Here is a 23,558-nt window from a genome sequence, read left to right on the forward strand (position 1 = left end):
GACTAGTGTAGTCACACAAGGTCACCCACTCAGAAGGTGATCGATCCCCAACTTGGGATTTATTGCTCTCCACTCACCATCTTGAAATTATTAATAATTTCACCTTTGCATTTGCGTCTTAGAACTTGTCCGATGGGATAATGGAGCGGGTGTCAGGGACTCGGAGCCTCTCTGCCTACATGAGCCCTCCTCACCCTCCTAGGAGAGACTCTTACATGCCTGTTCTCCAATCCCCACCCAGCGACCACCAGCAGCCTTCACTGCCAGAGGGGCCTGAATAAGAAAGAGATGGAGAAGGTCATGATTGGGTGCCTGCTCCCCATACCCCAAGTGTGGAGTGGGGCCCCGAGACCTTGTGAGTGTTCACATCCCCCACAGGTCTTCTGAAGTCAGAGGGAGCACTGTAACATTGAATAGTCAATTAAAAAAGACCACAACAGGAGAAGAGAGAGAAGGAAGGAAAAAACTTCTTTCTGCTCTGTGATCAAGAGGCTCCTTGTCTTCATTTTGTGCCAGGTCCTGCAAATTAGGTAGCCAGCCCTGGCTCCTACACTACAGAAGGGTAGTGTTTGGCTTAATCTAATAGTCTTGATAAGGAGCTTCCCCAGCTGCTGATGTCTGCATCACACATAGCGGTCTCCAACTTCAGCTGGGCCTCAGCATCACAGGTTAGTTCTCTTTCCTGTTGTTGTGATTGTTTAGTCAATAAGTCTTGCCCCACTCTTTTGCAGCCACATGGACTGTGAAAGTTTCCTCTGTTCATGGAATTCTCCAGGCAAGAATACTGGAAGGGGGTTGCCATTTCCTTCTCCAGGAGATCTTCCCAAGTCAGGGATCGAAACTGAATCTCTTATATTGGCAGGTGGATTCTTTACTGCTGAGTCAACTACTCTCCTCAAGAGCCCAACCCCCACCAGTGGTCTCTTCCTCAGTCTCAAATCCTGATTCATGAAGCATATTGAGCCCATGAGCAGTGAGTTGTAATTACCAGACATTCCCCAAGGAGTGGTCATGTCTAGACCCATCTTTTTCTTTTTTGGCCACTTTGCATGGCGTGTGGGGTCTCCCCCCAACCAGGGATCGAACCCATGCCCCCTGCAGTGGGAGCATGGAGTCTCAACCAATGGACCACCATATAAGTCCTCTATACTTATCTTTATCTGCTGCCGTTTTTACCTAAAAATTGTCAACACCTCCTTAATCCCAGAGATAGATTCCCCTAAGTTCTCACTTGCTCTTTTTGCTTCCAGGTCTGTATTTCTGCACCACCCATTCTCCAGTCAACCTCTGCCATCGGGCTTCCAATCCCTCCATGCAGAACTCACCCTTAAATTCCCAGATAAAGCCAGAAATCACCTTTACATTTTTATCATTCCTTTGTTCTCTATTCCTCTTGATCATTAGTTGACTTGTGCCTCCCTTTCCATAAAATAAGTTATAACTCTCATCCCAGAACTTATTAGTTTGAACATATTTAGAAACAGAGTCTTTGCAAATGCCATCAAGTAAAGATAAGTTCACACTGGACTAGAACGGGATTAGAGTGGGCCCAAATGAAATAACTGGTGTCCAGACATGCAGGGAAGAAGATTATGTAAAGACAGAGGCAGAGAATGGAGAGATGCATTGACAATCCAAGGAAAGGCAAGATTTATAGGCAGCCACCAGAAGCTAAGAAAAGGAAAGGAGTTAAGCAACTATACTCCAGTAAAAATTAATTAGGAAAAAAAAAGAAGAGAACAGAAAATTCCTCCCCTGGAACCTTCACAGGGAACATGGTTGTGTCAATACTTTTTTAAATTGGGGTATAACTGCTTTACAATGCTGTGTTAGTTTCCACTGTACAATGAAGGGAATCAGTATAGCATTCATATATCCCCTCTATCTTGGACCTCCTCCCCACTCTCCATCCCACCCATCTAGGTCACCACAGAGCAGCAAGCTGGGCCCCTTGTGCTATACAGCATTCCCATTAGCCATCCTGATTTCAGATGTTCATCCTCCAGGGATTTCATTATGAGGGTTTTCATTTCTGTTGTTTTAAGCCACCTATTTTGTGGTATTTTAAGGATGCAACCTTAAGACACTAATAGAATCGCTCACTGTTTGTTACCATTTTTGACCTCTTTGGCTTCTGTGTTATTCTTTATCCTCTTTACACACCTCTGAAGCAGTGTTTCTCCAGTCTCTTCTGAGCTCATCCATGCCCACTTCAACCTATTTTGCCTACCTTAGTCTTGCATAGCTTCCATGACCATGGCTATTCCATAGCCAATACAAGTGGCCTTATATTCTCCAAGGTATCTTATATCCTCAGACTCAGCCAAGGGCCCCTCCTCTGGTCTTCACAGCTCCTAAATAGGTAACTCCTAATGTTTGCCATTTAAAAATGGTGCATTAAATATTTATCTACCTCTCTCTTTGATATGGGCTTCCCATATATCTCAGCAGTAAAGAGTCTGCCTGCAATACAGGAGATGTGGGTTCAATCTCTGGCTTGGGAAGATCCCCTGGAGAAGGAAATGGTAACCTGCTTCACTATTCTTGCCTGGGAAATCCCATGGACTGAGGTACAGTACCTGGCAGGAAATTACTGGCAGGTTATAGTCCATGGGGTTGCAAAAGAATTGGACACAACTTAAATGACAACAACAACTCTCTGATAAGGGAGCCAGAATTCTAAGATGCACCCCCCAGGATTCCTGCGCCATCATGTATTACTGCCTCCCTTTTGTTGCTGTTCAGTCACCCAGTCGTGTTGACTCTTTGCAACCCCATGAACTGCAGCACTCCAGGTGTCCCTGTCCATCACCCATTCCCAGAGTTTCACCAAGTTCATATTCATTGCATTGGTGATGCCATCCAGTTATCTCATCCTCTGACACTCTCTTCTCCTGCCCTCTGTCTTTCCCAGCATCAGGGAATTTTCCGAAGAGTCAGCTGTTTACATCAGGTGCCTTCTCTTTAGTGTGAATAAAACCTTTAAATATTATAGGTTATCACTCCTGTGATTACATAACTTTTCATATGGAAGAGAAATATGGAGACTATAATTTAGGTTACCAATGAGTTTGCTTTGCATTAATCCACAAGGATCCAGAGATCCAATTGCCAACATCTGTTGGATCATTAAAAAAGCAAGAGAGCTCCAGAAAAACATCTACTTCTGCTTTATTGACTACACCAAGGCCTTTGACTCTGTGGATCACTAAAAACTATGGAAAATTCTTAAAAGATGGGAATACCAGACCAGCTGACCTGCCTCTTGGGAAATCTGTATGCAGGTCAAGAAGCAACAGTTAGAACTGGACATCGACCAACAGACTGGTTCCAAATCAGGAAAGGGGTACATCAAGGCTGTATATTGTCACCCTGCTTGTTTAACTTATGTGCAAAATACATCATGTGAAATGGCGGGCAGGATGAAGCACAAGCTGGAATCAAGATTGCCAGGAGGAATATCAATAAGCTCAGATATGCAGATGACACCATCCTTATAGAAGAAAGCAAAGAGGAACTAAAGAGCCTCTTGATGAAAGTAAAAGAGGAGAGTGAAAAAGTTGACTTAAAACTCAACATTCAGAAAACTAAGATCATGATATCTAGTCCCATCACTTCATGGCAAATAGATGGGAAGATAATGGAAACAGTGGCAGATTTTATTTATTTATTTATTTTTGGCTCCAAAATCACTGCATCTGGTAAGTGCAGCCATGAAATTAAAAGACACTTACTCCTTGGAAGAAAATTTATGACCAACATAGATAGCATATTAAAAAGCAGAGACATTACTTTGCCAACAAAAGTCCATCTATTCAAAGCTATGGTTTTTTCAGTAATCATGTTTGGATGTGAGAGTTGGACTACAAAGAAAGCTGAGCACCAAAGAATTGGTGCTTTTAAACTGTAGTGTTGGAGAAGACTCTTAAGACTCTCTTGGACTGCAAGGAAATCCAACCAGTCAATCCTAAAGGAAATCAGTCCTGAATATCCATTGAAAGGATTCATGCTGAAGCTAAAACTGCAATACTTTGGCCACCTGATGTGAAGAACTGACTCATTTGAAAAGACCTTGATGCTGGGAAAGATTGAAGGCGGGAGGAGAAAGGGATGACACAGGATGAGATGGTTGGATGGCATCACTGACTCGATGGATGGACATGAGTTTGAGTAAACTCCGGGAGTTGGTGATGAACAGGAAGGCCTGTTGTGCTGCAGTCCATAGGGTTGCAAAGAGCTGGACAGGAATGAGCAACTGAAATGAACTGAACTGAACTGTACCAGGAGCTAAGGGCCATCACCAGAAAGAAGGTCAGTCCTACAGCCCCAAGGAGATGAATTCTTCCAGCAGCAGTGAGGTTCGAAGACTCTCTGAGCACCGGATGACCTGCAGTCCCAGCACCTCCATCACAGCTTAATAAGCCCCTGGGCAAAGAACCCATCTGATCACTGCCTGAAAGACCGACCTACATAACTGTCAGCCATATTGTTTTAAGCTGCTCCGTCTGTGGTAACTCATTACACAGGAAGAGAAAACAAACACACAAGAAGCTCTACAGTGTCAGGAACTAAGTGTTTCTCACTCTCATACACAATCCCCAATATTCAGTTCTCCCTGTTTTGTCCACTCTTTAACTCATTAATTTACTCAGGGAAGATAGTATGGATTCATCGTTTTTCAATACCATTATAAATAGTCTCATTTTATATTGTTTTTGTAAACTTAACCTCCAGAGACCAAAGGGGAATACATTTTTCCTCCTGTTTCCTCACATCCCATTCTCCAAATCTGCCCCTACACACAGGTAAGGTTTCTTTTCCACATTTTCCCACTATACCTTTCAAGATGAAGCACATTCTCCCTTCTTAGGGGGAAAGGGAAAAAAAAAAAAAAACAGATTATGTTTCCAGAAGCTTGCATCTCAGGAAATTGTTATTCATAAAGTGCTTTGAAATCTTCAGCACAACAGGATACAAAGAGTAAAGTGTCCACTGATGTACACATATTGAAAACACATGGCTATGATATAAACCTAAATATCTCAGACTCACAAATATTGCACAATGCAGCATTTAATTTCCTGATGCAAAGGCTTTCCATTATTTTTTTCTTCAAACTCCCAATTCCATCAAAGAAAGAAAGAAACACAATTTTCTTAGACGTGCAAAATATAGGGCCTCAAACCATTATTCTAGACTATTTTTAATCTCAATGTAGATAAGTGTATAAATTTACAGGACCTTTGGAATAAATAGTTGACTGTGATTAACAACTGATGTTTCTGATTGTTGGAAATATATTTGGTGAAGGGCTCAGCTCTTTGCAGATTCTCACAGTATATCTGGTCAGAAAACTTTCTTAAGATTTTTTTTTTAATTTTAAAACTAAAATAAAATACATATAGCATAAAACTTTCATTGAAACTATTTTTAAGTGTACAGTTCAATTGTGTTAAGTATGCTCACATTGTTTCTTGAAACTCTATACCCATTAAATAACAATTTCCCACTCCCTCCCTCTTCTTAGCCCCTGATATTCACTGTTCTACTTTCTGTTCCTATGAATTTGACTACTCTGGATACCTCATGTAAGTAGAATTACACAGTATTTGGTTTTTGTTTCTTTCTGTTTTGTGTGTGTGACTGGCTGATTTCACATAACAAGATGTCCACAGTCTCATCTATGTTATAACATGTGTCCCAACCGCCTTTTTTTAAGGCTTAATAATAACTCATGTGGGCTTCTCAGGTGGCTCAGCAGTAAAGAATCCCTCTTCAATACAGGAGCTGCAGGAGACCCAGGTTCAATCCCCGGGTCAGGAAGATCTCCTGGAGGACAGTACGGCAATCCACTCCAGCATTCTTGCCTGGAGAATCCCATGGACAGAGGAGCCTGGTGGGCTACAGTCCACGGGGTTGCAAAGAGTCAGACACGACTGAAGTGACTTAGCCCAGCACAGCACGTGCGAACATCATATTTTCTTTATCCTTTCATTCATTAATGGACACTTGGTTTGCTTTCATCTCTTCAGTATCATAAATAATGCTGCTATGAACATGGGTATACAAATATCCTTTGAGATATCCTGTTTTCAATTAATTTGGATATATACCCAGAAGGTGAAATGCAGAATTATATAATAATTCTATTTTAAATTTTTGAAAAAGTAAAAGAACTTCCATAGTGTTTCTCATAGCAGCTATACTATTTTAAATTCCACCAGTATTGGTTTGCTGGAGCTGCCATAATAAATATCACAGATTGAGGGATTTAAGAGACATAAATTTATTTTCTCATGTTTTGGGGGGCTAGGAAGTCCAAGATCAAGTGCTAGTCCACTCAATTCTGGTGAGGGCTCTCTTTTTTATTTTCAGACAATTACCTTTTCTCTGTATTCTCACATGGTGAAAAGACAGAGAAAAAGAGAGACAGAAATTTTTCACATTTTATAAAGCCACCAATTCTATCAGATTAAGTCCCTACCCTTATGATCTCATTTAATCTAATTAGCTCCTAAAAGCCTTGTCTCCAAATACAGTCACGCTGGAGGTTAGAGCTTCTAGCATATAAATTTGAAAGAAACATACTTCATTCCACAGCACTTACCACTTGCAAATTCTGCTTCTTGTTGACTTGACAAATGTTTTGTAACAATTCCTTGTTATATAGAGGGCTCCAAAATCACTGCAGATGGTGACTGCAGCCTTGAAATTAAAAGACGCTTACTCCTTGGAAGGAAAGTTATGACCAACCTAGACAGCATATTAAAAAGCAGAGACATTACTTTGCCAACAAAGGTCCATCTAGTCAAGGCTATGATTTTTCCAGTGGTCATGTATGGATGTGAGAATTGGACTGTGAAGAAAGCTGCGCACCGAAAAATGGATGTTTTTGAACTGTGGTGCTGGAGAAGACTCTTGAGAGTTCCTTGGACTGCAAGGAGATCCAGCCAGTCCATCCTAAAGGAGATCAGTCCTGGGTGTTCATTGGAAGGACTGATGCTGAAGCTGAAACTCCAATACTTTGGCCACCTGATGCGAAGAGTTGACTCATTGGAAAAGACCCTGATGCTGGGAGGGATGGGAGGCAGGAGGAGAAGGGGCCGACAGGATGAGATGGCCGGATGGCATCACCAACTCGATGGACATGAGTTTGAGTAAACTCCGGGAGTTGGTGATGGACAGGGAGGCCTGGCGTGCTATGATTCATGGGGTCGCAAAGAGTCAGACACAACTGAGCGACTGAACTGAGCTGAAGTGTCAGGTGTACAATGATGGGGGAGAGTGTTGATAATTAAATGTCCAGGTCATATAATGGCCATTTAGCACTGAGAGCAAGATTTAGGCAAATATATTAAACAAAAATTTTTGAAAACTATTGAGTAAGCACAATAAAATGTTTAAAACATTACTGTCATATATAATGAAGAAAGGCAAGGAGAAAGAATTTTCTCATAAATTTTGTTTTAAATTTAAAATTTTTGTTTTAGAAACTATGGCTGGTTCAACTATTTTGTTTGTTTATCATTTTGTTTTTCCTTCCCTTTCTTTTTACTAAATTAGAAAACATATTGTCACAAGTATAGATTCTCAGTAATAGCAGCAAATGTCTGGTGAACTGAAGTGATGTGAAGTGATAGTCACTCAGTCGTGGCCGACACTTTGCAACCAAGTAGATTATACAGTCCATGGAATTCTCCAGGCCAGAATACCAGAGTTGGTAGTAGTTCCCTTCCCCAGGGGATTTTCCCAACCCAGGAATCAAACCCAGGTCTCCCTCATTGCAGGCAGATTCGTCACCAGCTGAGCCACCAGGGAAACAAATGTCTGGTAGCACCTGTCAAATACTTCTAGATATTTATATTTATATTTAAAACATCTCCTGACTTATGAAGATATTTCTCACTGAAGGTTTACATAAGCACATCGTCATATGCCATGTCCAAAATCACCTGACATTCAAAAGAGAAATAAGTGATGGCTGCGTTAAATTCTTACAATCTCTTGGTTGTACTCACCTCTGGAAATATTTCTTCACATGTGATTAAAAATTTGAAAATAATTTCTTTAAGTGTCAACAATAAAGGAGGGGCTTCCCACGTGGCTCAGCAGTAAAGAATCTGCCTGCAAATGCAGGAGACACAGAAGACTGGGTTTTGATCCCCAGGTGGGGAAGATCCCCTGGAAAAGGAAATGACAACCCACTCCACTACTCTTACCTGGGAAATCCCATGGAGAGAGGAGCCTGGCAGGCTACAGTCCACAGGGTCAAAGAGTCAGACATGACTTAGCAACTGAGCCATAAAAAGGGCTGAGGATTGAAGAATTGATGCTTTCAAACTGTGGTGCAGGAGAAGACTGTTTATAGTTCCTTGGACTACAAGATTAAACCAGGAAATCAACCCTGAATATTCATAGAAAGGATTGACGCTAAAGCTGAGCTTCAATACTTTGGTTTCCTGATGTGAAGAGATGATTCATTGGAAAAGAACCTGATGCTGAGAAAGACTGGAAGGCAAGAGGAGAAGGAGTTGACAGAGAATGAGAGAGCATCTCCGAGTCAACAGACATGAATTTGAGTAAATTCTTGTTCTTGTGAAGAACAGGGGAGCCTGGCATTCTGCATTCCATGGGGTTGCAAAGAGTCAGACACAACTTGGCAACTGAAAAACAGCAACAACAATAATACACTTTTAGCTTATTTTTATCAAAAATGAAAAATATCAAGTTCCTTTAAGAAATTCTATTTTATTTTTAAATCTAATAATTGTAATATTAATACTCTATAATTAGATTCAGGGTATTCAACATTAATGAATAGCTAAGGTTTGTCAGATGGTGATTGCAGCCATGAAATTAAAAGACGATTACTCCTTGGAAGGAAAGTTATGACCAACTTAGATAGCATATTGAAAAGTAGAGACATTACTTTGCCAACAAAGGTCTGTCTGGTCAAGGCTATGGTATTTCCAGTGGTCATGTGAGAGTTGGACTGTGAAGAAAGCTGAGCGCCGAAAAACTGATGCTTTTGAACTGTGGTGTTGGCGAAGACTCTTGAGAGTTCCTTGGACTGCAAGGAGATCCAACCAGTCCATCCTAAAGGAGATCAGTCCTGGGTGTTCATTGGAAGGACTGATGCTGAGGCTGAAACTCCAATACTTTGGCCACCTGATGCGAAGAGTTCACTCATTGGAAAAGACCCTGATGTTGGGAGGGATTGGGGGCAGGAGGAGAAGGGGATGACAGAGGATGAGATGGCTGGATGGCATCACCGACTCGATGGACATGAGCTTGAGTAAACTCTGGGAGTTGTTGATGGACAGGGAGGCCTGGCGTGCTGCAGTTCATGTGGTCGCAAAGAGTCAGACACGACTGAGTGACTGAACTGAACTGAACTGAAGGTTTGTCATTTCATCAGTTTTCTGGTTCTATAAGTTTCAGGTAAAAGTATTTTTACATAATTTCACAATAAATCAAGTAAGTTTTCATTTACACAGATAGAATATTTTTTCTTTGAAAAATCAGTTTCTTCACCTCACTAAAAAGTCATTCCCTCATGACATTGAAGAAGCCTTTCCGTAACTTTGGTATTAACACAGTAATAGTTCTCTATAGCATCTTTAATGCTGAATTGAGATAAAATTGTAGTTAACTAACAGTTCTCTGTTGTTCCCATACAATTTACTTCATTCTCATAGAAAAGACCTTGACCAATGCATACTTAGTGGGTGATCATTGTTCTGGTTCCAAGGTGGTTTTTCTAATGTTGCTTCACTTACTGCAACATGATCAATGATTAATTAGATGTTCATGTCTTCTGAAGCACATGTTTTCAATGATAAACACAATTGTATTAAAAATTCATGTATTGTAGGCTATTAAAATGGGATTCCTTTTGTCTGCATTTTTGGTGGATCTCTCTTCAAGACCACCACAATAACATCCACCAAACTTCCATTCAAAAAAGAAAAAAGATAGCAGCTCTTCAGGATTTGCGCAGATAGGTATAAAGATAGTTTTGCAACCATCACTCACCTCCAGATTATGAAACCCTTGGCTGGGAAATCAGCTAAAGGTATTGAAAATTGAAGGAATTCTTAAAATTTTATAGTGTTGTTGTTTTTTTTTTAATCTTTCTTTCTCACCCCTCTTCCTAAAAGACAGGAAATTCTCAAGCCTGGTGAGATAATCCTCAAAGTGATTACTTGGAAGTTTTAAGATATGATTCTCAGAGTTTAGAAGAGTTAGGGCACAGTGAACTAGATCAAAAATATGAGACTGTGTAGAATATTAATCACATAGAAAACTTAAGAAGGAAAGTCTGTGGTCATCGGTCAAAGGAGAAAGGATAGAGAATGACCCATGTTAGGAGCTGCACTTACTCTCATGAGGAGGTCAGGATGAATGAGCCTATCTCATGGACATGAGAGGGGCGAGGTAAGGAAAAGAGCCAGCCCGGGGACACTTTAATTCTTCCCAGAAAAACTGCTGGAGGGAAGTGTTAAACCAACATAGGATGAAACTCAGAACAGCAACAGTCACCTACATGACTATTTGAGGGAAAATACATCATGCCCATCAGGAGAAGTAGTGTGTCTGGTAGTAGCGGTGGGGGAGGGAGTTAACAGTAGGATCCATATTCACCTCCATAACAGGAAGCAGCTTTGTCTATCATCAAAGACCAGAGGGTGTTAACTCAACATGTTTCCACACTATTAAGAGAAAACCGAAGCCAAAGTATGCAGGCTTCTGTCTCAAGAAAAACATAACTTGCAACTGCCGTTGTGGAGGGTAGAGGAAAAATTCAAGGCAGGAAATCAAAGAAGAAATCTATTACCAGACCTGCCTCACACCGAGGGAGATAAGACGGTGACATTTGAGAGGTGTTTTTGCTCATTGCCTAGACTAGGTGCATGAACCCCTGAACAAAGATTATTTGAATATTAAACATTAGAGGATATTTTACCGTTGAGCCACCAGGGAAGCCAGAGTGCTAGAGGATTTTATTTCATGTCTGAAAAGCAAAGGATCCCAAATGTCTTTCAATATAGGGAGTATGAAGTAGCAAGCCCCACTGAGTGTGTTTCAAGGGTGATGAGAGATTGCGGGAGGGTGTGAGAGGATAAAGTTATTTTCTCATTGACCCCTGTAAGTCATATGCTCATGCAAGAGCCACAAATGCACTCGTGGAACAGAACTGCAGCTTCCATATGAAATCAATGTTACCTAACACACAGCCATAATATCACTTGATGAAAGAATTCAACCAATTATTAGTGTTATATTTTTTCTCTAAGAATGGTTTTTGGCTTATGATTAGCTTCACAAATCTCTTGTATGACCAGCTTATAGTAAAAGTTGTACAACCCAGTCTTTCATTCTGCTCTCCCGTTCTACTAGAGAACCAGAAATCATAATTTTGTGCTTGATTGGAGAATAACAGAAAACAAACACACATCTAAATGGGGATGTCAGAAAGGTGACTAGGTTGTTTTTACAAGAACACAAAAGCTTCAATATTCCCTATTATTCTTTGACTAAATGTCATACTACTCAACACACTAAGGACTAATGATCGTTAATTTGGGCAGTCAAATCCAGTTTTCAGTTATTTGTTGTCACACTTCTAATTACATGTTCCCTTTTGGTTACCAGGCCAACTTCATTTGTTTCGGCTTTTAAAGATTCACAATTTGTATTTACACTGGATACCTGAGCACTCTTTCCACTTACTGTTCTTGCTGTTCAGTCGCTTAGTCATGTCCAACTCTTGCAACCCCATGGACTGTAGACCAACAGTCTCCTCTGTCCATGGGATCTTCCAAGCAAAATTATTGGAGCTGGTTGCCATTTCCTTCTCTGTTTCCATTTATAGTGCTATTCTAAGTTGTAGTCCTTCACTACATGTATATCTCAGTGTACTAGCCATATATCTACTTTGGTAATTTGAAGACATAAGCAAAACATAGCAGTGATGACAAAAATGAAAATCTACCAAAAAAAAAATGAGCTTGAAAATGTGAGCAGAGGTGGCCTGTACCATGTGAAGTTATTATCAGTAAACACCATTGGATCAGTTCAATCTTTGCATGAAATGGGCCATCTTTAAGAAATGAATCATTATTAATAAATCAACACATTTCTATAAAAATCATGAAAAAGGATGCATTGCAAATATAAAATATATGTGACTAAGTATTTCATTGCATTTCCTTTTGAAAACTTCATCTGCCTATAGATCACTTCTCCGAGGGTGATCTTCATCATTCTAACCGAGGGTCCTTATTACTTGCTGCATAAAGTGATAGACCAGAGGATGCTTTCTTATTTGGTTGCCTTTTAGGTGACAGGTAAATAGGCACTTGAATATGGCCATGAAAGTCACTCAGTCATGCCCAACTCATTGTGACCCCATGGACTATGCAGTCCATGGAATTCTCCAGGCCAAAATACCAGAAGCAGTAGCCTTTCCATTCTCCAAGGGATCTTCCCAACCCACGGATCAAACCCAGGTCTCCCACATTGCAGGCAGATTTTACCAGCTGAGCCACAAGAGAAGCCCAAGAATACTGGAGTGGGTAGCCTATCCCTTGTCCAGAAGATCTTCCTGACCCAGGAATCAAAGCCAGGTGTGTGTGCATGTGTGTGTGTGTGTGTGTGTGTGTGTGTGTGTGTGTATTATTCTATGTTTATTTTTTCTCTTGCTAATCTAACTTAATAGTCATCAGAGGATTTTTTTTTTTTTTTTTTTTTTGCCTAGTACATTATGGATTTCTACATAGATGATTAGGACATCTTCAAACATAGACAACAATAATTTTCCTTTTCAATTGCTTTGCTTTTAACATTCCTTTCCTGCCGTAGAGAACTGGCTAGAACTTCCAGCACTATGTTGTATAAGTATGACGAGAGTGGACATGTTTGCCTTATTTCTGCTCTTAGGGAGAAAACATCTGATCTTATATTGCAGACTATAAGGTTAGTTTTGGGCTTCCCAGGTGGCTCAGTGGTAAAGAATCCACCTATTAATGCAGGAGCCATAGGAAATGCAGGTTCAACCACTGGACCAAGAAGATCACCTGGAGGAAGAATGGCAACCCAGTCCAGTATTCTTGCCTGGAGAATCCCATGGACAGAGGAGCCTGGCAAGTTATAGTCCATGGGGTCGCAGAGTAGGAAATGAATGAGCACACACATAAAGTTAGCTGTAGATTTTTTGTAGGTTATTTTTATCAAGCTGGAGAAAGAATTTCATCTCTATTCCTATTTTCCTGGAATGTTTAAAAATTATAAGTGAGTGCTGAATTTTGTCAAATGCCTTTTTCTGCATCGGTTGATACGATCATGTAAATTTTTTATTCTTCAGAATGTTAATAGGGTGGATTGCATTGACTGAGAGTAGAATATTGAATCACTCTGCATCCCTGGATCACTTAGTCATGATGGAATAATTCTTTATGTATTTTATTAATATCTTAACAAATTTCCATTTTTTGTCAATATCCATGAATAACATTTGTCTATAATTTTTGTTTTCTTTCTTTCTTTTTCATACTTTCTTTTTCCAGTTATATATCAGAGTAGCAGTGACTTCTTAAAGCCATTTGGGATTATGTTCTGTCATATTCTATTTCTGGAAGATATGGTATAGAATTGATATTATCTTTTAAAATATTTGGTGGCATTTTCCAGTGAAAACAAACATATCTAGATATTTCATTTGGGGAGAGTTCACTAATCATGAATTTAAGCTATTCAAATTATCTATTATATACTTAGTGAGTTGTGAAAATTTGTGTCTTGGGGGGAATTGGTCCATTTCATCTAACTTGTCAAAGTTATGTGTGTAAAATTGTTCACAATATTCTCTTTTCTTTCTTTGAATCTGTAGCATCTGTAGTGATACTTCCTCCTTCATTCCTAATAGGAGTAGCTCATAATATTCTCTCTTATCATTGTCAGTCATCCTAGAGGCTTTTCAATTTTATTGACTATTTTAAAGAACCTGCTCTTTGTTTCACTGATTTTTCTGTTTTCAATTTCAATGATATCTGCTTTTCTATTTTTTCAATCTAATGCTGTAATGAAACTTTAATACTCTATACAACTTTTCCTCTTTCCTAATGTATGCTTGACCTGCCTCTTGAGAAACCTGTATGCAGTTCAGGAAACAACAGTTAGAACTGGACATGGAACAAAAGACTGGTTCCAAATAGGAAAAGGAGTACATCAAGGCTGTATATTGTTACTCCACTTATTTAAGTTATATGCAGAGGACATCATGAGTAACACTGGGCTGGAGGAAGCACAAGCTGGAATCAAGATTGCCGGGAGAAATATCAATAACCTCAGATATGCAGAAGACACCACTCTTATGGCAGAAAGTGAGGAAGAACTAAAGAGTCTCTTGATGAAAGTGAAAGAGGAGAGTGAAAAAGTTGGCTTAAAGCTCAACATTCAGAAAACTAAGATCATGGCATCTGGCCCCATCACTTCATGGCAAATGGATGGGGAAACAGTGGACACTGTGGCTGACTTTATTTTTCTGGGCTCCAAAATCACTGCAGATGGTGATTGCAGCCGTGAAATTAAAAGATGCTTCCTCCTTGGAAGGAAAGTTTTGACCAACCTAGACAGCATATTAAAAAGCAGAGACATTACTTTGCCAACAAAGGTCCATCTTGTCAAGGCTATGGTTTTTCCAGTGGTCATGTATGGACATGAGACTATAAAGAAGGCTGAGCACCGAAGAATTGCTGCCTTTGAACTGTGGTGTTGGAGAAGACTCTTGAGAGTCCCCTTGGAAGGCAAGGAGATCCAACCAGTCCATCCTAAAGGAGATCAGTCCTAGGTGTTCTTTGGAGGGACTGATGTTGGAGCTGAAACTCCAATACTTTGGCCACCTGATGCGAAGAGTTGACTCATTGGAAAAGACCCTGTTGCTGAGAGGGATTGGAGGCAGGAGGAGAAGGGGCCGACAGAGTATGAGATGGTTGGATGGCATCACCGACTCAATGGACATGGGTTTGGGTGGACTCCAGGAGTTGGTAATGGACAGGAAGGCCTGGCATGCTGCGGTTCATGGTGTCGCAGAGCCAGACATGACTGAGCGACTGATCTGAACTGAAATATTTATCTCCCTCTCAGCACTGTTTCAACTGTATATCCCACTAATTTTGATACATTTTCATTTTCATCAATTTCAGTGTAATTTTTATTTCCCCTGAGACTTCTCTTTTTTCATGCATTATTTAGAAATGTACTGTTTAGTTTTCAAGTACTTGGAAATTATTCAGTTTTCTTTCTCTTGTTGATTTCATCCCTGATTTCATTCTATTCTGCTGACATCACACTATGGGTGATTTCACTACTTTTACGTTTACTAGGGCTGTTTTTATGGACCAAGGATTAGGTTTATTTTGATGTAAGTTGTGTCAGTTCAGTTCAGTTGCTCAGTCATGTCCGACTCGTTGTAGCCCCATGGACTGCAGCATGCCAGGCTTCCCAGTCCATCACCAACTCCTGGAGCTTGCTCAAACTCATGTCCATTGATTTGGTGATGCCATCCAACCATCTCATCCTCTTCATCCCCTGTCTTCCTGCCTTCAATCTTTCCCTGCATCAGGGTCTTTTCTAGTGAGTGAGTTCAGGTAGCCAAAGTATTGGAGTTTCAGCATCAGTCCTTCCAATGAATATTCAGGACTGATTTCCTTTGGGATTGACTGGTTTGATTTCCTTGCAGTCCAAGGGACTCTCAAGAGTCTTCTCCAACACCACAGTTCAAAGGCATCAATTCTTCAGCTCTCAGCTTTCTTTATGGTTCAACTCCCACATCCATATATGACTACTGGAAAAACCACAGCTTTGACTAGATATACCTTTGTTGGGAAAGCAATATCTCTGCTTTTTAATATGCTGTCTAGGTTTGTCACAGTTTTTTTCCAAGGAGAAAGCATCTTTTAATTTCATGGGTGCAGTCCCCATCTGCAGTGATTCTGGAGCCCAAGAAAATAACATCTGTCACTGTTTCCCTATCTATCTGCCATGAAGTGATGGAACTGGATGCCATAATCTTAGTTTTTTGAATATTGAGTTTTAAGCCAGATTTTTCACTCTCCTCTTTCACTTTCATCAAGAGGCTTTTTAGTTTCTCTTCACTTTCTGCTATAAGGGTGGTGTCATCTGGACATCTGAGATTATTAATATTTCCCCCAGCAATATAATATTCCATAGGAACCTGGAATGTTAGGTCTATGAGTCAAGGTAAATTGAAAGTGGTCAAACAGCAGATGGAGAGAGTGAACATCAACATTTTAGGAATCAGTGAACTAAAATGGACTGGAATGGGTGAATTTAATTCAGATACCCATTATATCTACTTCTATGGGCAAGAATCTCTTAGAAGAAATGGAGTAACCCTCATAGTCAACAAAAGAGTCTGAAATGCAGTACTTCGGTACAGTCTTAAAAATGACAGAATGACCTCTGTTCATTTTCAGGGCAAACCATTCAATATCACAATAACCCAAGTCTATGCCCCAATCACTAATGGCAAAGAAGCTGAAGTTGAACTATTTTATGATGACCTACAATACCTTCTAGACCTAACACCAAAAAAAGATGTTCTTTTCATCATAGAGGACTGGAATGCAAAAGTAGGAAATCAAGAGATACCAGGAGTAACATGCAAGTTTGGCCTTAGAGTACAAAATGAAGCAGGGTAAAGCCTAACAGAGTTTTGCCAAGAGAACACACTGGTCATAGCAAACACCCTCTTCCAATAACACAAGACAACTCTACACATGTACAACCAGATGGTCAATACCGAAATCAGATTGTTTATATTATTTGCAGCCTAAGACGGAGAAGCTCTATAGAGTCAGCAAAAACAAAACCAAGAGCTGACTGTGGCTCAGATCTTGAACTTCTTATTGCAAAGTTCAGACTTAAACTGGAGAAAGTAGGAAAAGCCACTAGACCATTCAGGTATGACCTAAATCAAATCCCTTATGATTATACAGTGGAAGTGACAAATAGATTCAAGGGATTATATCTGATAGACAGAGTGCCTGAAGAACAATGGACAGAGGTTAGTGACATTGTACAGAGGTGGCCATCAAAACCATGCCCAAGAAAAAGACATGTATGCTGTGTGGGCACTTTAAACTAGTGCATACTATACTGTTGCCTGAAGTGTTATATAAATGCCAGTTAGATTCTGTTGGTTCAGAGTGTTGTTGATTTCTTCCATACCATTACAAATTTCCTTTGTAGGTGTTTTATTAGTTGTTGAAAGAGGGGCATTGGATTTTATAACTATAACAATGAATTTGTCTATTTGTATTTTTAATTCTATCAGTATGTGCTTCATATATTTTGCAGCTTTGTCATTTGGTGCATACACATTTAGAATAGTTCTGTCTTATTTTTTATTGATTCCTTCTATCATTGTATAATGTCCCTCTATATATCTGAAAATTTTCTTTGTTCTGAAATCTATATTATCTCATTAGTATAATCATTATGGCTTTACCTTAATTAGTGTTTTTGCATGACATGTATTTTTTTTCTTCTTTTTTCTTTAGTGAAAGTGAAGTCGCTCAGTCGAGTCCAACTCTTAGCGACTCCATGGACCGCAGCCTATCAGGCGCCTCCATCCATGGGATTTTCCAGGCAAGAGTACTGGAGTGGGGTACCATTGCCTTCTCCAGTATTACTAGCTGCTGCTGCTGCTGTGTCGCTTCAGTCGTGTCCGACTCAGTCGTGTCTGACTCCTGGCGACCCCATGGACCGCAGCCCCCCAGGTTCCTCCATCCATGAGATTTTCCAGGCAAGAGTACTGGAGTCGGGTGCCATTGCCTTCTCTTTTCCTTTAAGCCTGGCAATATTATGTATAATGTGAGCTGCTTATAGACAACTCAGTCCACAACACACATTCAAGGAGAGATGGCTGATTCCTGATTTGGAACAGGATATATAGAAAGTGAGCCTTGAAAAATTTGCTATACTAAATAACAATGAAGCTATCCGATGTTGCTAAATATTACTGGAGTTATGTCAAAGGGACTCGGGGACCAATGTTAACAGGCTTCCACTACTAAAGATGTGACAATTTGAGGTTCAGTAAGGATAATATTTACAATGGATTGAAACTCATCGCTTATTTTTAAGCCAATTTGTTCATATACATATTAAAAGCAAAATAATCTGCTACCTCCAGAGAAGAGTAGAAGCATATACATCATCACAAAAATCAATAATTAATGAGAAGCAAGTGTTTATCCTGCTTTTCTGTATGAACAGTTCCATTACAAGACCAAAGAGGAAAAGCATTTCTCTATGAAAATTTTCTAGATAATTTACAAAAATGAAAAGAAAGAATCAGAAGAGCTTCCACATTGTAATGCCCTCCAACGTCTCAATGGATCAAGTCATTGAGGATCAGTAATTGGTAACATCACAAAAAGACAAAAGACAATCAGACACCCTGTGCTTTAGTTGAAAGAACAGAGTTCCACTTTTACTTCTGCCAAAGGGATCAAACTTGAGTTTCTTCAAGTCTCTGTGTCCATCTGCAAATTTTCTGGAAATGTGGAGGAATGAGAACATGAAAAACTGCACTGTGAGTGTGCAATCTACAAATTCTAAACTGTGGAAGACTCTATAAGACTTCAGTGGTTGTGGTGTGGGAAAGAGGACTGTGATTGGGAAAAGACACACACAAAGGGGGTCTGGAATGGCTAATAAAATTTTATCTTGATCAGGGTGATGATTAAAAGGCTGTTGAACTTATGATAATTAATTAAAGTTATATGTTTGTGGTTTTCTCTCTTTGTTGTATTTGATGATCTTGTTATTATCATATAGTAAAAAGGGAAATGATGTCCTAATCCCAGACATTATATATTAGTGTGGAACTGTCTAAGTGTGTGTGTGTGTGCGTTTGTGTGTGTGTAGTCATGTGGTCATGGGTGCAACTCAGGTGGTTTGGGAACCTAGAGGAGTCATTTAACTCCTATCAAGTCTCCATGTCCTCATCTGCACAATGAAGATAACTTGCAGAACTGCAGGGATGATTAAATGAGATGAATTATGCCAAATACCTGGCATGGTGTTTGGCACTCAAGAAGCACTTGTTGAACCATAATTATTACTAAGAACTCAACAGCGCAAGTCTGAACAGCAGGGTTGAGACTGGATTCTCTAATAATGTGAGAAAAGAGAATTGAGGGTAATAGGAAAATTGATCAAAGGAATGAAGAATCAATGAGAAAAAGGAACAGAAAATAAATCCTAAGAGCAGAACAAGGAGGGAAATACAGATCCCTGGAGTGCTAAGATGTGGTGTTGTGTGTGATGATGCATTAGAGGATTTTCTTTGGAATACTCATGGGAGTCTTAGAAGAGGATGGCTCTTGAGGGTGCCCAAGAGAGACTTTGTCTATATAGCCATGTCACCTGCAGCTGACCTCATCTATATTCTTCTGGTCCCCAAGGCTGCACAGGAGGCAGTGACAAAGTAAAGCCACTAGCTCTGATATTTTCCAAGTGAAGAGATGTTACACACACTTGGCCAACTTAGTCTCACCCTTCCCCAGACATAAGCAGTGGCTCTTTTCAGCACTATTATTTTATTATATTCTTTTTGGAGTAACCACCCTTCAGTTACTTGGATTAATTATGTATTTAAGTATAAAAAGCATGTATTTCAAGGAAAGTAGACAGATTCCCCACTTTTCTCATTCTCATGAGTTTTAGTCATCTTGTCATAAGCTAACAATTCATTATTCTGGGGCATTTTCCAGACCTGTTCTGCTGAAACACTGATGTTTAATAGCGTGTGATTATTATAGAATCAGATATGTCTGAACACTTTTAGAAAGTAAAAACAAGGTAAAGTTTAGTGTTCCTTAAGACACCTTTTAGCTCATGGATTCCTCTAGAAAGATAGTGGAACCATGTGCTTCAAATATTGTCCCTCAGAAGCACGGTGCTCAAGGTCAAAGAAGCCATTTGCTCCAGTTTAACATGGGTGATGGTGGAGATGAACAGATTTGACATATTTAAATAAAACATTCTAATAGCATGTTCTGGCCTTGGAGGCCTCAGGCAGCATACATTGTATTTGTTAGACACCATGGCTTAATTACTCTCATAAATGAATTATACCAATTTCAATTTAAAACCGTAAGTGCTACAGTTGAACTAGGGTCAAATTAAACTTTCTGTCAATTATGCAGATTACTTAAGCAATTATGTAAATTGTTAATAAATTCTTAAGTGGTGTGGAATTTTTCTTGAAAAAATATCTGTTTTATGCTGTTGGCCTCCAGTACTTGGAAAGCACGGGAAATCAAGAATAATGAAATCTCAGATCCAAATATTGTCCTATAGGACACATATATGGGATCTTGAAAAGTAGTACTGATGAACCTATTGGTAGGGCGGGAAGAAACACAAACATAGAGAATGAACTTGTGGATACAGTGAGGGAAGGAGAGGGGAGGGCAGATTAAGAGAGTAGCATTGATACATAGGCACCACCCTGTGTAAAAGGGATAGCTGGTGGGGAACGGCTGTATAACGCAGGGAGCCCAGCCTGGTGGTCTGTGATAACCAAGAGGGGTGGCATGCAGGGAGGGGGTGGAAGGGAAGCTCAAGAGGAAGGAGATATATTTAAATATTATGACTGGTTTGCATGGCTATATGATAGAAACCAACACAATGTCATAAAGCAGTTATCCTACAATTAAAAAAATAATAAATCAATTTTTTTTAAATCTGTTTTAGGATTTCTCTTGAGAGCCCCATACTCACTGAGACAAAATTAGGCCTTCTGATACTTTGAGGCTGGAAATTAGCATGCATTTTCTACTTGAGAACTTCTTTGGTTCATACGGTAAAGACACACATTCTTCAGCATACAAGCTACCATGTTGTTCCAAGGGTTAACTGGGGGAGAGTACAGCGATGTGATTAAAAACAGATCTATTATTTGCTAATTTTATTACACCTTTAATATTATATACAGCCCATACACCTGTTTTTGCCTCTTCCTAAAGGACAGTTTCATCACTTCAGACTTGCCCTTCATCTGTAAATGAAAGATGGGAATATGATGGACTAACAAGAGAGCAGGTCCCAAAATATCACTGATTTTCCCCTCTTACCCTTGGTGAATTTTACAGTGTTCATGACTCAGTTTCTATTTCCTTTAACATCAAGACTTCCCATCTTAACTTGCAGGGCTAGCTTAAACCAAACTTACTCACCCAAGTACACAAAGTGATGCTGTTTCTATTTAAGGAAAACCAAAAAACAAACAAAACCAAAAAACTTAGGTAGAAAAGCCAACTCTCCAGTAAATTGATTTTGTTTTCCAGGTTATAAAAGTAAATAATCAATCCGAAGCTTCCAGTGAAGCGTTTATTCAATCTTCTCTTTAAAATGCCTCAAAGATAAGCACTCAACTATCCCTCTTTCATTTCTCAGCTGCTTCTTAAGTAAAGTTTAAAAATACTCTATAATAAAATGAGGCCTCTTTTTCAAGTAGGAATGGGTGTTGTTGTGTCAGATTGTCTTGTTCAGGCTACAAAGAGAACACAGATTAGGAGTTTACAGGTGTTGGGGCTTTATGATGCTCAGAGAAGTTGGGATAAGCAGTCCATTAGCCACAACTTGAATCTAGAACAAGCTCGTATTATCATTGCTTCTTTGATGAAAAGCAAAAGACTCTAGACTCTCTCCTCCATCTGATTCAGGGTCTTTCAGTCTCTCCTTTTCCCTCCACCTGCTCCTGCTGATTGCTAACTTCCTACGTGTCTAACATTCAAACATCTTTAAGAGTATAGACTTGATTGACTGCTTCAGTGGTTCTGTAAGACAGTCAACAACCTGGGGAGAATTCTTAGGTCTACACATTCCATGGGCTTTTGGTTAGTAGTAGCCAGGATGCTAGAAAAGCACAGTGACGAGGGCACAGAGAATCCGCTGGGGCCAACTTTTCTCAGAATGAGGCTAGGAAGCCTTCCCGATTATGCAGAGTCTTCTTCATGAAGAAATGCCAAACTCATGTTCTTTGAGGTTAAAAAACTCAGTACTCTCCCTCACTCTTCAGCACCATGAACCTGACATTTCCTATAACTGAAGTATTAAGCTCATCACTTTTCACATGCTTTTTCCCATGTCAGGTGTTCTGATGATGGCAGAAGTTGAGAGGTCCCAGAAAAAGAAATGGCACATCTAGGCTTGCAAGGGGACACCCAGTGTTGTACAACTCAGCCCCAATAGAGCCAGTGTTAGAATCCAGTTGGGATATTCCAAAGTTCACCTGTGACTAACTGAAGCCCTAATAAAGGCAGGACCTCCGACCTTGGTCCTCAGGGTTCCCTACCCTGAGTAAATTAACATTTGAACATGAGCTATGGAATGTGTGACATATCAAAAAGGAAAGCACCTGATACTGCAAAATCTGCATATTGATGAGAAGAATAAAAGAATTCAATGAATGCTAAATTATGCGCCTAGAGAGGGCTGCTTTGTTAAAACCTATATGTCACTATCTGTAAACTCCAGAGTATTCGACAAAAGACATAGGGGCAAATGTACCTACCAAGCCTTGGTTTTTTAAAAAAATTCTTCATGGTACAGAGGTAAGACTTGATAAAATATTAGATTAAAAGACCCTTTTCAAAATACGTTTGCTTTGTAGTGATTCCCCTTCTGGCTCTTCTGCATACTTAAAAGTCATCACCACCATGAGTACCTGGCTGGCTTTTAAAAAGACATTGCATCTTCCCTGTCCTGACTGGACCCACCTTTGGAAATGTCTGATTGTCCTCACCATAAGCATTTCTGCAAAGGCAAGCAAAGCCAAACAAAGCCTTTTTTTTTTTTTTTTTTTAATCCTCCCAACGACAGTGCTTCATGGGCACTCTCTGTGCCCCAGTTTCTGGGGCTACATATGACTGTAGACAGAAAGCTATTTTGAGCATTGAAAACAGCCTTATTACCCTGCCATTTTTGCACAGGTTTTTTTTTTTTTTTTTCCCTCCTCCTTTCCCAGTGACATTAGAGAGTCCGAAGTGACATACATTTTTTATAGCTTCATAAAGTCGTCTCCTGACCGGGTCACCCTTCTCATAACTAGGGAGCAGAACGCTTGAAAAAACCCATTCATCACTGTGAAAGGAGCCTCTGTCTGTGGCTTCCAATATGCAGAGCCTGGCAAGATCCAGCTCGGTGCAAATGCTAACTTACTCCTTTGCTAATGCCAAATGACCCACCCGCTTCTATCAGCTCACCCAGGAGGACAAGGAGGGCCCGGGGGCTGTCCATATCCACAGAAGTGTTTCTCCAGAAGGAGCCCCTTGCCAGCCCACCCTGCTAAATGTACTGAACGCATTGAAAAATTACTTTTAGATGTATACTAATTAAATATTCAATTAAACAAAGATAAAATTATGGGCAGAAATTTGTTCTTGCCTAATGAACTAGAGCCGATTTATTACTTTTTCACAGATATACATTAAAATTCAGTGAAAGTCTACAGGAACAGT

This window comes from Odocoileus virginianus, chromosome 16, assembly GCF_023699985.2.
Source record: "Odocoileus virginianus isolate 20LAN1187 ecotype Illinois chromosome 16, Ovbor_1.2, whole genome shotgun sequence".
Taxonomy (NCBI): Eukaryota; Metazoa; Chordata; class Mammalia; order Artiodactyla; family Cervidae; genus Odocoileus; species Odocoileus virginianus.